The sequence below is a fragment of the Megascapheus bottae genome, unplaced genomic scaffold, assembly GCF_031878675.1.
Source record: "Megascapheus bottae isolate mThoBot1 unplaced genomic scaffold, mThoBot2.hap1 H_1, whole genome shotgun sequence".
Lineage (NCBI taxonomy): Eukaryota > Metazoa > Chordata > Mammalia > Rodentia > Geomyidae > Megascapheus > Megascapheus bottae.
Genome location: NW_028327858.1, coordinates 2,545,001 through 2,559,885, shown reverse-complemented (window position 1 = coordinate 2,559,885; position 14,885 = coordinate 2,545,001).

Sequence of the window (14,885 nt, the reverse complement as noted above, 5' to 3'; positions counted from 1 at the left end):
GCAACAGCCAACACACAGAATCAGTCTAAGTATCCACCAATGGATGAACAGACAAAATGTGCTGAATTTACTCAATGGAATACTATTCAGTAATGAAGCTGGAAGACATTGTGTTAAACGAAACAAGTTAGGCACAGAAAGACAAATGCCACATGTTCTCATGTATAAAAATGTTGAACTCAAGCTGGGCACGGTCGCTCACGCCTGTAATCCTAGCTACTCAGGAGACTGAGATCTGGGATCAAGGTTCAAAGCCAGCCCCAGGCAATATAAAGCCAGAGAGACTCTTATCTCCAATTAATCACTAGGAAACAGGAAGTGGGGCTGTGGTCCAAGGGTAGGGTGGTAGCCTAGAGCTGAAGAGCTCAGAGACAGTGCCCAGGCCAGAGTTCAAGCCCGATGACCCCCCCCCCCCCCCCGCCCCGCAAAAAAAACATGTTGAACTCAGAAGTAGAGAGTAGAAGTAAGGGCGAGAAAGGGTGATGAAAATTATCCTGTAATCTCCATATTACAGGGAAGGAAACTACTTGTGTGTGGCAGAACCAGTACTTAGACTCCGCTCAGCTAGAATCATTCATGGCCATGCTCTGCTAGCAGCTCCTATGGTTGCTTGAGGCCTCAAATCAATTCAAATGTCAAATATGTATTAGGCTCTTCCTGCAAAGTAAGTTATGGCCTGCTCCGAAGAAGGTGTTAGTCTAAATATTTAGAGTAGGAACATCAATCAGACAACCGACATTAACAAGGTAAAGGAGTTAGTCATTCCTGTTTTGGCCACACACACACACACACACACACACACACACACACACACACACTCAAACTAAATCTTTGTATACATTTTCCTCTTCAATCCCACACTGCATAAAATAAAATTGATAAATGGAGAAAATGTTGACCTCTCTTTTCACTCCCACTTGGAGATGGGTCAATAGGTCAAAATACAGTAGCACATCGACTTAAGAAACATGAGCAATTCTAAACAAAAGAGGGGTGTGTGTGTGTGTGCTGGTGCTTGGACATGAACTCAGGGCTTTTGTGGCATTGTTCAGCTTTGCTTTCTTGCTCAAAGCTAATGATCTACCATTTGAGTCATAGCTCAACTTCTATTTGGTACTTAACTGAAAAAAGTCTCATGGACTTTCCTCCTCAAGCTGGCTTTGAATTGCAATCCTCAGATCTCAGCAACCTGATTAGCTACAGCAATAAGCATGAGCCTGGCATAAATGTATTTGATATTTTACGGAAATTTTTCCCATTTACTGTTTTTTAAAAATCCAGATTAAGAAGGGAAACAACAATCTCCTGCTCCTCCACCTTCAAAAGAGGTGACCCCTTTCTGTTTATTGTTCGTTGTCATAATTTTTTATGACATACCTGCATAAATTATACTTGCTTTTCTCATACTATATCCTAGATTTCTTGCCATGCTAGTATGTATATAAATGTCATGTACTTTACACAAGACTTTACATGTGTTATACACCTAGTGTTTGACCATGTATTTCCCACTGTAGACTCTATCAGGATTTAGCTCGTTGCTCCTAGTAGACATTAGGTTATTTTCGATTGTTTGTCATTATTAAGGTTATGCTACTGAATGGTCATGTTCATTCATCTTCATGCAATGACCTGATTATTTCCTTAGGGTGTATTTCCAGACGTGGAAGAGCTGAGTTTAAAACTATGCAAATGTGTTAAGGACTTTTGCTCTCTGGGAAGTCAGCCCTTGCTTGCATTGGCACCTGGGCAAGAAGGAGGGGTCTGCTCCCCACACTTCTGCAGCAAGCAGTGAAGACTTTAAGACCACAGGGAGAGGAGAGAAATCATTAGGACCAAATGTGGCACATAACCCCAGTTATTGATTGTGGATAGAGGGGGACCTGCTGCTCTGTGCAGCTCAGCCAGCTCTGCTTAGGGAATCATTGCCTAGAGCCCGGATGGTATGAATGCCAAAATCTCTTTTGGTTTAAGAATTCTGGGAAATCACTGCTTTTTCAGAAGGATTCTCCTCCTTCTAATTCTTTAATATGGCAAAAGTATGGCAAATAGGAACATCTTGGCTAGGTAAAGCCCAGAAAGCTAGTATTGTTATTATTATTGCATCAGAACACAATTAACCATGCTCTACCTGAAACACAGATACAATACAGTAACATGTAAGGAGACCTAAGCAGGTGGATGAACTGACCTTAGAAGACCATGGACGTGGATTGAAGTTATGAGCCCTTCTTCTGTACCACAGAAGGGAAATATTTCAAGATATTAAGCACTCAGACTCAGAACGTGTCAATGGTGGATGAAATAACGACCAGTCTGCTCCCTTCTGGAAAAGTGTACAATCACATTGACCTTTCCCTGGTAACCAGAGAATCAATGTGAGAACACTACAAGTTCCAGGTACTGGAACTGTTTAGTGCCTAGAACTGTTTACTGCTGTGGAAACCCAAGTTGTCTTTTACCTCTCACTCACACTCCCTGGCATATTTACTGATCTCTTCATACTCAATACTGACCTTTGCCCAATGATTTCGAGTGCACTCTCTCAATGCACTGTGACTCAACATGGGCTGCTAGTAGGGGAAAAATAAAAGTCCTGTACTAGCTGGGTGACCATGATTTACTCTTGTAATCCCAGGTACTCAGGAGGCTGAGATCCAGAAGATTACAATTTGAAGCCAGCCTAGGACGAAATATCAGTGACTCCATTTCCTCAATAACCATGAAAATGTTGGGTTGGAGGTGTGGCACAAGTGTAGAATACCAGCAGAGCAAGGCAAGCAAACTGTTTTGAAGAACCAGGAAGAAACTCAGGTTCCAGTTCCTTCTGTTACTCAGTTTTTCCGTGCCAGCCCTGTAAGTTTGTGAACCCTGAGTTAAGTTAGTGTAGGACCACAGAGATTGGATTGTTGTTTCCTGATTTAGGACAGGAGGGAAATCCTGCCTTTCCCTAGCAAAGCCAAGGATGAAGCAGATGGGTGACATTAGTTCTACCACATTTCTTCCTCTTACATCCTAATTTATAGCTGGAGGAACTGAGGCACAGAGCAGCCAAGATGCCCTAGAGTAAGTTACAGGAGCTTTGCAGAGTTTATAGAACAGACTTGATGCAGAGCACAAACCATCCATACTAGCTTGTGTGCTTCTGTTTACTATTTGTTATTCTCCTTTGTACCATGGAGAGCTCAGTGAGATAGCTACTTAATGTACCTCGGGCTGTGTTTGACACTTAGGAAGGACACAATAAATGATGACTGCTTTTATTAATAGCTTAACCCCAGGGGCTTGGATTGTCTCCTGCAAACAATACATTGTTCACAAATAGGAAGTCCCAAAACTGTTCTAATACTCCCGTCTCCTGCTAAGGTTTTCTTCATGGGGATTTATCTTCACTCTTTCCCTTCTAGTTCTTCTGTTTCAGCCCCATACTTCTATGGCCTCATTTTCCTTTTTCCCTCTTCTCTGCTCCTGGGAGGGCCACACTGGCTCCTACTTTGCATACAGCCACACCATTGGCTCCTTCTCCCTGGTGACTTTCTCCAAGCTCAGAGTCTACTGCAAGCTTTCCCCCGAAGGTCAAGCTCAGGACTTAGATGGCATTTTAGCCCCTGCCTTCTGAAAACAATTACTGGTCTCATTTCCCTACTTCCATTCCCCTTCTTAGTTTCCAATTCCTCTGTACAACTTTCTTTGCTGAAAATCACCAGTAGTTTGTGTTCATCTTTTTCTTTTTTTAAAAGTTTCTGTTTTTGTTCGGTTTGGTTTTGGTTGTTCTAAATGCCAACAGAATTGTAGTTTTAACAGAACACTTTAAAGACATAAGGGACTAGAAAATCTATTTTGATGTCTTTATCCTCTAGAAATCTATGTGATTTTCTGCCCTGGTCTCTTCTCTGTTTCTTTTGGTAAACACACCCTGACAAAGAATGACTTCAGCATTTTGGCAGCATCTCCCCAGTCTGTCAATAAATCATTCCTGTGCCTTCTCAGCAGCCAGTTCCTTCGCAGATCCACTTATGGGGTATTGTTCACAACGGGATTATTCCTTACTATTTATCTGAAACTTATTGGAATACTTCCATGGTCTTGTTTTGCCTTAGTTCTCAATGTCTTTTGTAGCTGATATTGAATGTGATCTCTCCCTTCCCTCTGCTAGCATGTACATATGTAACTTCATGTCCCAACTCAGAAGTCATAGTCTTCAGTTAGTGCAATTATTGCTCAGGATCCATGGTACATTGGTTCCAGGTCTTCCTTCCCTCCTTCCTCCCTCCCCTGATTCCAAAGTCAGCAGAGGCCCAAGTCCTTGGTGTGCAAAAGCGGTGGATGTGTGTGTAACTTTTGTACTTCCTCCACATACTTTAAATCATCTCTAGCCACTTAGAACTCCGTCATGTATATGCTGTGCATAGCTAATGTATTATATTGTTTAGAAAATAATGACAAGAATATCCCATACCTGGTTACATCAGGTCATCGACATCATTTAGTTTATGACAGGGAAGATTTGCATGTTGCTCTTTGGTTTCTGTTGGCTGCCTACATCTTTTGTGCACATATGAGAAGATTTTCTTTTATGTCCTGCAAACAATGTTATAAACATCCAAATGACCTTGGTAGGAAAGACCATTCCTACTCAGCAAGAAGAAAGCCATCCCCAAACAACGATCTGTTTTGAGACAAAAAAAAAAGCAGGGAAATACAGACTTCAGTGCAAAGTAGTGTCAACAAAGGGAAGGAGAGGGGGAGTCCTGATGCAAAGCGACTTGATCAGGTGTTCCCCAAGAGAGTGTCTCTCAAAGAATGTCTGCCTTCATCCCATTTATGCTGCTATACCTGAGTATTGTAGACTGGATGATTATATTGGATAGAAGTGTGTTTGGCTGGAATGTATCTGGTTTGGGCAGCTGTAAAATGCAATATCAAGAGGCTTTACCTGGTAGAGGCCTTCTGGTTACACCATCCCATGGCAGAAGGGCAAAAAAATCAAGTTGTATCTCCAGATCCTTTCATAATCATCATTAATCCATTCGCATGAGCCCTGGTGACCTCTCACCAAGCTCCACCTCCAAACACCTTTGCACCGGGGAGTAAGTTTCCAACACGTACTTTTAGGGGAACACAGTCAAACCATAGTCTTTTTGGAGAAAGCAAATACTTTGAAGAAGGGCTTCCCTTGTGCTTGCTTTCTGCTTGTTGTCAAGAGAGTGCCAGGAGGGTTTACATGCTAAAGCTCCCTGCAACAGATGCTTCAAGACGACTTAATTGTAATTGGGACAACCAGTGAAAACTTCCTGGAAACTGTTGTAAAATATCTCACGCTGTTGTCAAAGAATGTGTTGCTGGGCTCATGCCCAGTGTTTTCCTCATCACTGTGGACAGACTGCAAGAGTTCACTCGTTGTATTGAAGTGATGAGTTACAATTGTGGGAAAATTTTATGTTAAAATTTTTCGCATGCTTTAGTGTGTTGGCAGTCACTTCTGGAAATAAGATGTATTGGTGCTCTGAGGAGAAGTGAAGCTGGCTGCCTTACTGAAGATCAGCGCTAGAAAACGAACTTGTGACTCCAGCAGTGACACATACTTTTTTAGACAGCTATACGTGATACTAAGGATAGCTACAACTCTGATCCAGTAGGTCGATTTAGGGAAAATTACATAGTTTCTCTGAGCCTGGGTTTTCTCATTTGTAAGTGTGAGTAAGTATGACACACGTTCTAGTCCTGATGGCATCTCTCATCCCAGATATTGACAAGACTGTGATGAAGCGGATTGCATTTCAAAGCCAATCTGAAAGAAAAAGTTCATGAAAGCCCATTTCACAGACAAAAAAAAAATGCCCATCCTCCCAGCTATGAAAAATAAGAAGATCATGGGGGTGGGAGTTTGGCCTGGAGGTACAGTGCTTGCCTAACACGCACAAAGCCCTGGGTTTGATTCCTTGGTATCACAAAAAAAAAGCCAGAGTTCTAGCCTTGAGAAAGCTCAAGGAACATTGCCCAGGCCTTGAGTTCAAGCCCCAGGACTGGCAAAAGAAAAAAGATCATGGAACCAAACTAATGTGAGTAGAGGAAGCAGGACTAAGCAGTACAAAGTGGGTTGGAATCATGGGTCAAGTTGTAGAGACCTTCCTAGCAAGCAGGAAGTATTGAGTTCAAATGACAATACCCCTAGGAATAAGAAAAATATAATTATATCCTTTGTACTGTGGAAGAATAAGATCAGGCACAACATGTGACATCTTTTTTTTAAATAAATAATTTTTAGGCCGGGAGTTTGGCCTAGTGGTTAAAGTGCTTGCCTAGCATGCATGAAGACCCGGGTTCGATTCCTCGGTACCACATGCATAGAAAAAAGCCAGAAGTGGTGCTGAGGCTCAAGTGGTAGAGCTCTAGCCTTGAGAAAGTCCAAGGACAGTGCTCAGGCCCTGAGCTCAAGCCCAGGACTGGCAAAAAATAAATAAATAAATAAATAAATAAATAAATAAATAATTTTTATTGTGAGTAATAGAAGGGTTACAGTATATGCACCAGATAGAAGGTGTATAACTTCACAAACATTGCTACCCTTTCTCATGACATGGTCCCCATTTCCCTCCCACCCTCCCCCCCCCCCCGCTTATCTTGATTCCCCCCTTCCCTATCCAATTTCAAATAACCAATTAAGCACATATAAAATATATCAGATAACAAGGTGAAAATTGTAACAATATGAGATAACCAAGGGATGGCAAAAGAGATGAGCGATAACATAGTACATTAAGGACAACAGTCACTCATTATATGGCTTTTGTTTCCTTATCCTGGAGGTCCTTACATTTAGTGTCGTACTGTTTGGCCTAATGTCTCTAGATTTTGTTCTATTGTAAATCTCTGCTAGGAGAGCCCAAGGTTTCTACTGATTATGACAAATGAGGGAGACTTTTGGGCCTATGTTTCTTTGAGTCTGGCTTACTTCACTTAATATGATTTTTTCTAAGTCTTTCCATTTCCTTACAAATGGGGTGATGTCATTCTTTCTGACAGCAGCATAGAATTCCATTGTGTATAAATACCACATCTTGTTGATCCACTCATCAACTGAGGGACATCTGGGTTGGTTCCATATCTTTGCTACAGTAAATAGTGCTGCAATGAACATCATTGTGCTAATGGATTTAGTATGCCCTTGTTTCTGGACGGTTGGGTAAATGACAAGTAGTGAAATTGCTGGGTTATAGAGGAGCTCTATGTTTAGTCTTTTGAGGAACTGCCATACTGCTATCCATAGTGGTCAAAACAGCTTGGTACTGGCACAAGAACAGGCTTCAAGACCAAAGGAATAGAACTGAAGACCCAGATATTAAACCACAGACATATGGCCACCTAATCTTTGACAAGGGAGCCAAAAAAATAGAATGGAAGAAAGACAACCTCTTCAACAAGTGGTGCTGGCAGAATTGGTTAAGCACCTGCAGAAAACTAAAGTTGTATCCTTCTCTGTCACCCTACACTAGAATTAACTCCACGTGGATCGAAGACCGCGAGGTAAAAGCTGACACACTGAAAACTTTACAAGAAGGAATAGGAGACACACTAGGCCTCCTTGGCACAGGTCGAACCTTTCTCAATAAGCACCAAGAAACACAACAAATCAGAGAAAGGCTGGATAAGTGGGACTGCATTAAACTGCAGAGCTTCTGTATGGCAAAGGACATAGCTAGTAAATTAATTAGGAAGCCTACAGAATGGGAGAAGATCTTCACTAACCATACAACGAACAAAGGCCTCATATATAAAATATATCAACAGCTCAAAAAATTGAATCACTCCAAAACTAATCTCCAAAGTAACAACCATCCCATTAAAAGATGGGCGAAAGACTTAAAGAGAGTCTTCTCTAAAGAAGAAACAACATGTGACATCTAATCAGCCATCAATCAGTGTGACCCATCAATGTGAGGACTTGTTAGTGATGACATCAATAGAACTGTCAAATTTCCATCTACAAGGATGACTGTGCAGTCATCTCTCAGGTCACCGGTGAACATGTTGGACTATCTCTTTACCTGTATCCTTCACTGGCTCCAAGCCAGCTCTGGCTTGACTCACAAAGCCTATTGTGTTCCTTTGTGTGTATTGATGAGACAAATGAGCAGGGTGGGGAGAGGAAGAGCGGGTCTGTGTCTGTGGACAAAGAAAGGAGAGTTAAGAAACTCAACAAAGGAACAGTTTCTACTTTTATGCTTCCCACTGCACCCTGCTGTCACTTCTTGATATAACCCCTCCATGCCTGGGTGATTCCGTCAGCCCTGCCTAAACGTCTGGGTGGGGGGGATGATGAAGTTTTCATCTCCTCCAATGCCTTTCTGATTGTATATGTTTTCTTATTGATTCCACTTTCTCTGTCCCATATTTGGGTTACAGGCCCTGGAGACGTGGATTTGTGTCTGTTTCATTCACAGCTGTATCATCGTCATCATCATTTGCACGGGACAGGCCCCCAGTGCAACATAGAGATACATAATATGTCTTCTTGAATGATTTGAATATATCTAAGTAGAATAAAATCTAGTCTTGCCCAAAGGTAGTGTTACAGGCTGAATTCTATGCTCCATATTCACATCTTGGAATCCTAACCCATAGTATCTCAGATTATGGCTATTCTTAGAGATAGGGGTCTTTAAAGAGGAAATTAAGGTAAAGACCTCTTAGGGAAGATCTTTAAATTAATATAAGTGGTATTCTTATAATAGGAAGAGGACATCAGGACACACCCAGAGAGCAGGAAGACCTGGAAAGATCTAGCAGAAAGGCATTCATCTGCAAAAGGCCTCAGAGGAAACCACCCTGCAGACATCTCCATCTCAGCCTCTGGCTTTCAGCACTGTGAGACAATAAATGTCTGTCCTTTAAGCCATCCCATCTATACTGCTTTGTTACAGTAACTTTGGTAAACTAATATGATCACAGAGCAAGGTACCCACAACCAAACTGTCTGAATTTTATTCATTTGTAACTTTAATTCTTTAATAGCCCACTAAAGAAACAAGAGCCAGAATCTTCTTACAAAGCTGAGCAAGTAACCTGGTGGTCCAGGGATTGAAGAGGGTTTTCCTGAGGACTCAGTCCCAGGACTGGCAGAGTCCAGAGGTGCCCCAGATCTCATTACTGTGGCCATGACCTCTGACAGGCAAGACAGACACCCCCACAGCTTTTCTGGGCCCCTAAAGAGGTAACATGCAGATTTGCCTATTACATAAATAGTATCCCCTGTTCACTCTAGAGAAAGGAGTTTATGACCATGGGATTTTCCAGTCAGGTGGCATCAACCATGCTGCTGCTGATTTCTGTATGCTGGGCTCTGGAGGACAGAAAGGATGCATCTGAACTCATTTCCTTGGAGAAACCTAGAGTCTAAGATTCACTAACTTGAAACAAACAACCAGGACCTAGTCACCTCTATCCCCAACTTTAGGTAAATAGAGGCTACAGTACTCCAGAGCAGAGATAAGACTCTGAGAGCTGGAGTGGGAGAGAAGAGTCCAGGAATCAAATCTCCAGTAATTGCAGTACTGGGACTTGTACTGTAACATCACAATATTAAGACCAATGGCGGGATAGGAAGATGGGTAGGGCATTCCAACTCCAGAAACAGCAGGAATGAATGTCTAGAGAAGAATTTGAGGCTTGAGCATAGGGTGGGTTTGTTATGTCTTAGTGAAGATTCAGGAAATAGCAGAAAGTAGTATAGTGACCCAGGAAGTAGAGTGCTAGCCTTGAATAAAAGCCGCTTAGGGGCTGGGAGTTTGGCCTAGTGGTAGAGTGCTTGCCTAGCATGCACAAAGGCCCAGGTTCGATTGCTCGGTACCACATATGTAGAAAAAAGCCAGAAGTGGTGCTGAGGCTCAAGTGGTAGAACACTAGCCTTGAGAAAGTCCAAGGACAGTGCTCAGGCCCTGAGCTCAAGGCCAGAACTGGCACAAAAAAAAAAAAAAAAAAAAAAAAAAAAGCTGCTTAGGGACAACACCCAGGCCCTGAGTTCAAGCCCCAGGACTAATAGAAAAAGAAAAAGGAAAAGAAAGAAAAATAGCAAGACAGTCATCACATTTGCACTAGGAAAGAAATAAATCCAGCAATGTGATCTGGTTGCAACTCTTCATTTTTAATGGCAGGTCTTTGTCTAAACTCTCACATGGACTCCTTGGGAGTTGGGAGAGACCAGACAGGGCTGCTACTTCCTTCCCTGGTTTTATGTAGACCCAAGACCCACCTGAATCCTAGAAGCAAGGGATTGAGGCATGAAAATGAGAAGGTGTCCATATTAGACAGTGAGCTAAATTACTCACGCTAGGTCTTCACAAGTAAGGCACAAGCCATTGAACCTTCAATGTAAATGTGTATTTGAGGTGGAGGAGAGAGAAAGACAGACAGACAGACAGACAGGCAGGCAGACAGATAGGCAGGCAGGCAGGCAGACAGACAGACAGACAGACAGACAGACAGACAGACAGACAGACAGGCAGAGTCAGAATTCCAAGAGATACTCCCAACATGGATTTAGAAACTGTACTAGCAACGTCATTAAACTTCTCCCAGTTTGATCAGAAATCTTCTGGGTGTGCATTGCTGGCTGGTGGAAGGCAAAGAATTTGAGATGCTGTGCTATGCGGCTGCTCTTAGTGCAGAAAGGCCATATTAAGTAACATGGCAAGTGAGAAAGTGCAGGAAGCCAAGTTAAATTTGAATATTTATGTCTAGTGCTTGACTCTAGTTGACTTTCAGTCCCTTTTGCCTTTCCTCGCCTCCCTGTGCACATACAGGTCTAGCTGAGCAGTCACCATATCTGTGATTCCATTTCGGAGTCTCTTATACCTGTAACGAGTTTCCTGACATTTTTATGCTTGATTGCTATGCAGGACAATCAAAAACATGACTTTTTTTTTAGTTACTACTTCCTTCTTTCTAACTATAATCAAGCTGTTAGATATGCATTAGAATTCTAATCAAAAGCCTTTGGAACTTAAAAACAAAACTCCCTTAAGCCAATTTTTTCCACGTCAAGAATAATTTGTGATGAGCCTCCGGGCTATGCTCTGTTGAGAGCTTCAGTTCTACGGATAGATGATGTTGCTGGTTCTTGAACACTCTCTGGCTCCTCTTAATTGACTGGATTTGGCTTCCTTCCTAGAGTCAAGTGCTTGGTAGACTCTGACAACATAGATTGTCCTGCATAGTGAAAGGAAGGTGGGAATTTACATGACTTTCAGCAACACACTCATTAGTGACCACTTTGTTTTTACAGCAGTTATGTACTAGGAAATTAGATCTTCCTCCCCCTGAATTCTTCTTGGAACTACTGAATAGAGGCTACCTTTTTTTTTTTTTTACTAAAACAAAGATTTACTTCTTTTCCTTACTGTCTGATGCTTCTCAAGCATTTGAATTTCTCAACTCATCTAGGGATTTATAGATCTTCATGAAGATTTATAAATGGATATGTACAGATGAAATATAGGGGGAGAAAAAAGAAGAGAGAGATAAGAAAGGAAAAACATAAGTACAAAGAAAAACAAACGAGAGACAGACAGACAGACAGACAGAAATGAACCCTTCTAACATAAAGTTGCATCTCTCATGTTCATTATAAGAAACCAATTAGCTCTTTACTTTCATGCATTTTGACTTTCCATCAAAGGTTTAGGATGACAGCCATAGATATTTATTTGCCCAACCATCATTCTGACAATCTAAGAATATTTGCTCACAGAGGATGGCAGCTTTAGCAAATATGGGAACCTGAATATGAAAATACCCCAAGCTAGCCCACTAAATGGCTCCCTTCAGACAGGCATAATAGAACTTCTAGTAACTTGGTCTTCTGTGTTTCAACTCAACTTTTAATGATTCATTATATCTACTTGGATTGCCCTGATAATTACGAGATCGCTATTTCTATGGTCTCAGATTTTACTCTTGACAGGAAATATCCACATTTAAAATAAATATTGCTTGGCTCTGTATGCCCTCAGAACCTACAAGCTCAAACATGGGCTCTACGATAAGGAAGAGCCCATTTTACATCGAGCTTCTGTAGAAGTGGCCCAGTTGTGTTTCATGAGCCAATGTGACCAAAACTATTGACTCTGTATTCTCCTAATCTCATGCTGAAGGCAAACGTTAGGAACTTTCTTAAACATGCAGCCTGTGTCCTCATAACATTGCTTCCCAATGCCCAGTGTCTTTCCCAATTAGTCAGCTTTTGTGGTAATAAAATGTAGGTTTGAGAAGGAACTGGAGGGACTTCCATGTTTCTCACAGCATAGAACCTTTACTAGGGGCCATTGTGTGACCAGGATATTCTGAACCAGGACTGGAAGATGCCAAAGTGTCTCAACCTCACAAGACAATGAAGATTATTTCTTTTCTTTTCTTTCTTTCTTTCTGTCTTTCTTTCTTTCTTTCTTTCTTTCTTTCTTTCTTTCTTTCTTTCTTTCCTTTTGTGTCAATTGAGGGGCTTCAACTTAGGGCTTTGGTACTGTCTCTAAGCCTCTTTGTATTCAATGCTAGTTCTTTACCACTGGAGCCATAGTGCCACTTCCTGGTTTTGATTGGTTCATTGGAGATAAGAGTCTCTCAGGGACTTTTTCTGCCTTTGCTGGCTTCACACTGCAATCCTCAGATCTCAGCCTCCAGAGTAGCTAGGATTCCAGGTATGAGCTACTGGCACCAAGCTATCTTAGGTTTTCTTCTCTGTAAAAAAAAAAAAAAAGATACTTTTTGTTAATCTTACCTACTGTGGATACCGAGTTAAAAAAAAATAAAAAAGCCCAGTTGTGAAAAGTCAATAAGCACCAGACTCTTCACTGTGTGGTAGCAGCTGTAGCTTGGGTGACAAGCTGTTCTACCTTTCTGCTATGATTACCTGCTTGTGTAACAAAGGGTTTCCAAAGGCCTTTATAAAAAAATTTAAGTGCATCTTAAATAGAGAACTAGGTAATTAAGCTCATTAACAGAAAATAATTTGCTCAGCTGGCTAAAGGTCAGTGGCTCCTGGGCTGCCCATGGAGTACAAGAGGCAAAAGAGAAGAGCTGGAATCAGAACAGGGAACAGACAGACCACGCCTGTCACAGCCGTCCTTTTGTAGGCACTATGGAAGGCCAGTGGGGTTCAGAGATGCAGTAGGTAATTCCAATGAGGAAATAATGGTAGCTAAGCAACTTCTGGGCAATGAAGATATAGGACAGCTGACCAAGGACAGGGGCTACAGAAGGTCTTGGATGAAGCTCCTGTACAAACAGAATCTGGGTTACAAGCTCTGTTTCCAGATACTAAAACTGGCCTTGAAATAATAGCTGAATGTGTATTGAGTATCTTCTCTTTACTGTGCTGCAGCAACTGTTGGGAAATCAAATGCAATATAGACTCTTTAATTTCTGCCTTCAAGAAACATAGGTTTACCATGTGTGTTCTACTCTTAGTCTCCAATAGTTCCCCTGATTTAATACAGGACTGTTTAGTTACATAACTTTAATTTTAGTCCACCTTTCTAGATTCTTCTCTGGCCAACACTTTGATCCACTAAAGTACTTGCCAACCCATCCACTTGGTAGGCATTATTTTAATTAAAGAATTTATTAACATTGATTTTTACATCATATTTCAAATGTCATGTTTAACAAACAAGTATTCAAGAAGGGAGTCTCTATATATAATCCCTGGCTCATAGATTTTAGAACATAATTAAAATTAAGCTGAGGGTTTGTATGTAATAGATACATATTAACATATGTAATAAAACTTTATGTCTATAGAGTATATAGCCCATCATAGATTTTTATGTCTACATAGTTATGTTTATATATATATATATATGCTATGTTTGTCTCATTACCTGTATACCTCTTCTTGCTTTAGTCTAAAATATCCCTTTGTCCTTCATATGTGCTTTGTCAATGTCTCTCTATCCTTCAAAGCCTATCTCAGAGGTTATCCTTTCTTTCATGCTAGAGCCTTTAGCATGAGATTCTATTGTATAATTCATCATACTATGTATTTACAGCAACCATCATCGGGCTGAAAATTCTTGACATTAAGACTATGTCTTTTTTATTTTCATGTCAGTGGCATGTGCCAAGGACTGAGCTGGAGCCAGCATCCGAGTTTCACTCTTCATTGGGCCTTGCAGCCAACTAGCCATCTTTACACATTCCCATTATTCTTTAGGGCATCACTTTCCTACAACCTGCATCCAGCACAAGAAAGTATTTGGGATCAGGATATGATTTCATAAACCTTCTTTCCAGCCCTTTCATTCTAAGCCCAGGAACTTTGGTTTCTAATCTTATTTCTACTATAATTAATTCACTTTGGGGGAAAAATGACCTATTCTTCTAGTCTGCCTTAGTTTTGCCATAAGTTAAAAAGACATAAAAAGAACTTCACCAAATCTTTATCATAAAGATATTAAATTTGAGGGAAGCATTTAATTACTATCTGCTAAGCACCTATCATAAAACACAATGTGATGCTTCATTTCAAGAGTAAAGATATAAAAGACATGATTTCAGGTCCAAAATACTTCTCATCAGATAAACAAAAAAAAGAAATGCCCACCCTAATAGCAAGAATACAACATAAAATGTGTTAAGGGCTGTAAGAGAAGTACAAATTATAAGCTGTGCAAGTGTGAAGAAGGGAATTTTGTAAGTGTTGTTTGCGTCCTTTGTTATATTTTAGAAAGTGAGACTTTTCAAAGTGTCAAATTATTTTGAAGTAATTTATCATAAGATCCTGCTAAGAACAGGGAGAGACTTGAATTCCAGGAGCCCTGAAATTATTTAAGGAGATGGACTAGCTTGTAATAATACAAAAATCAGGCTTTTGGTTAAGGGTACATGAGGGC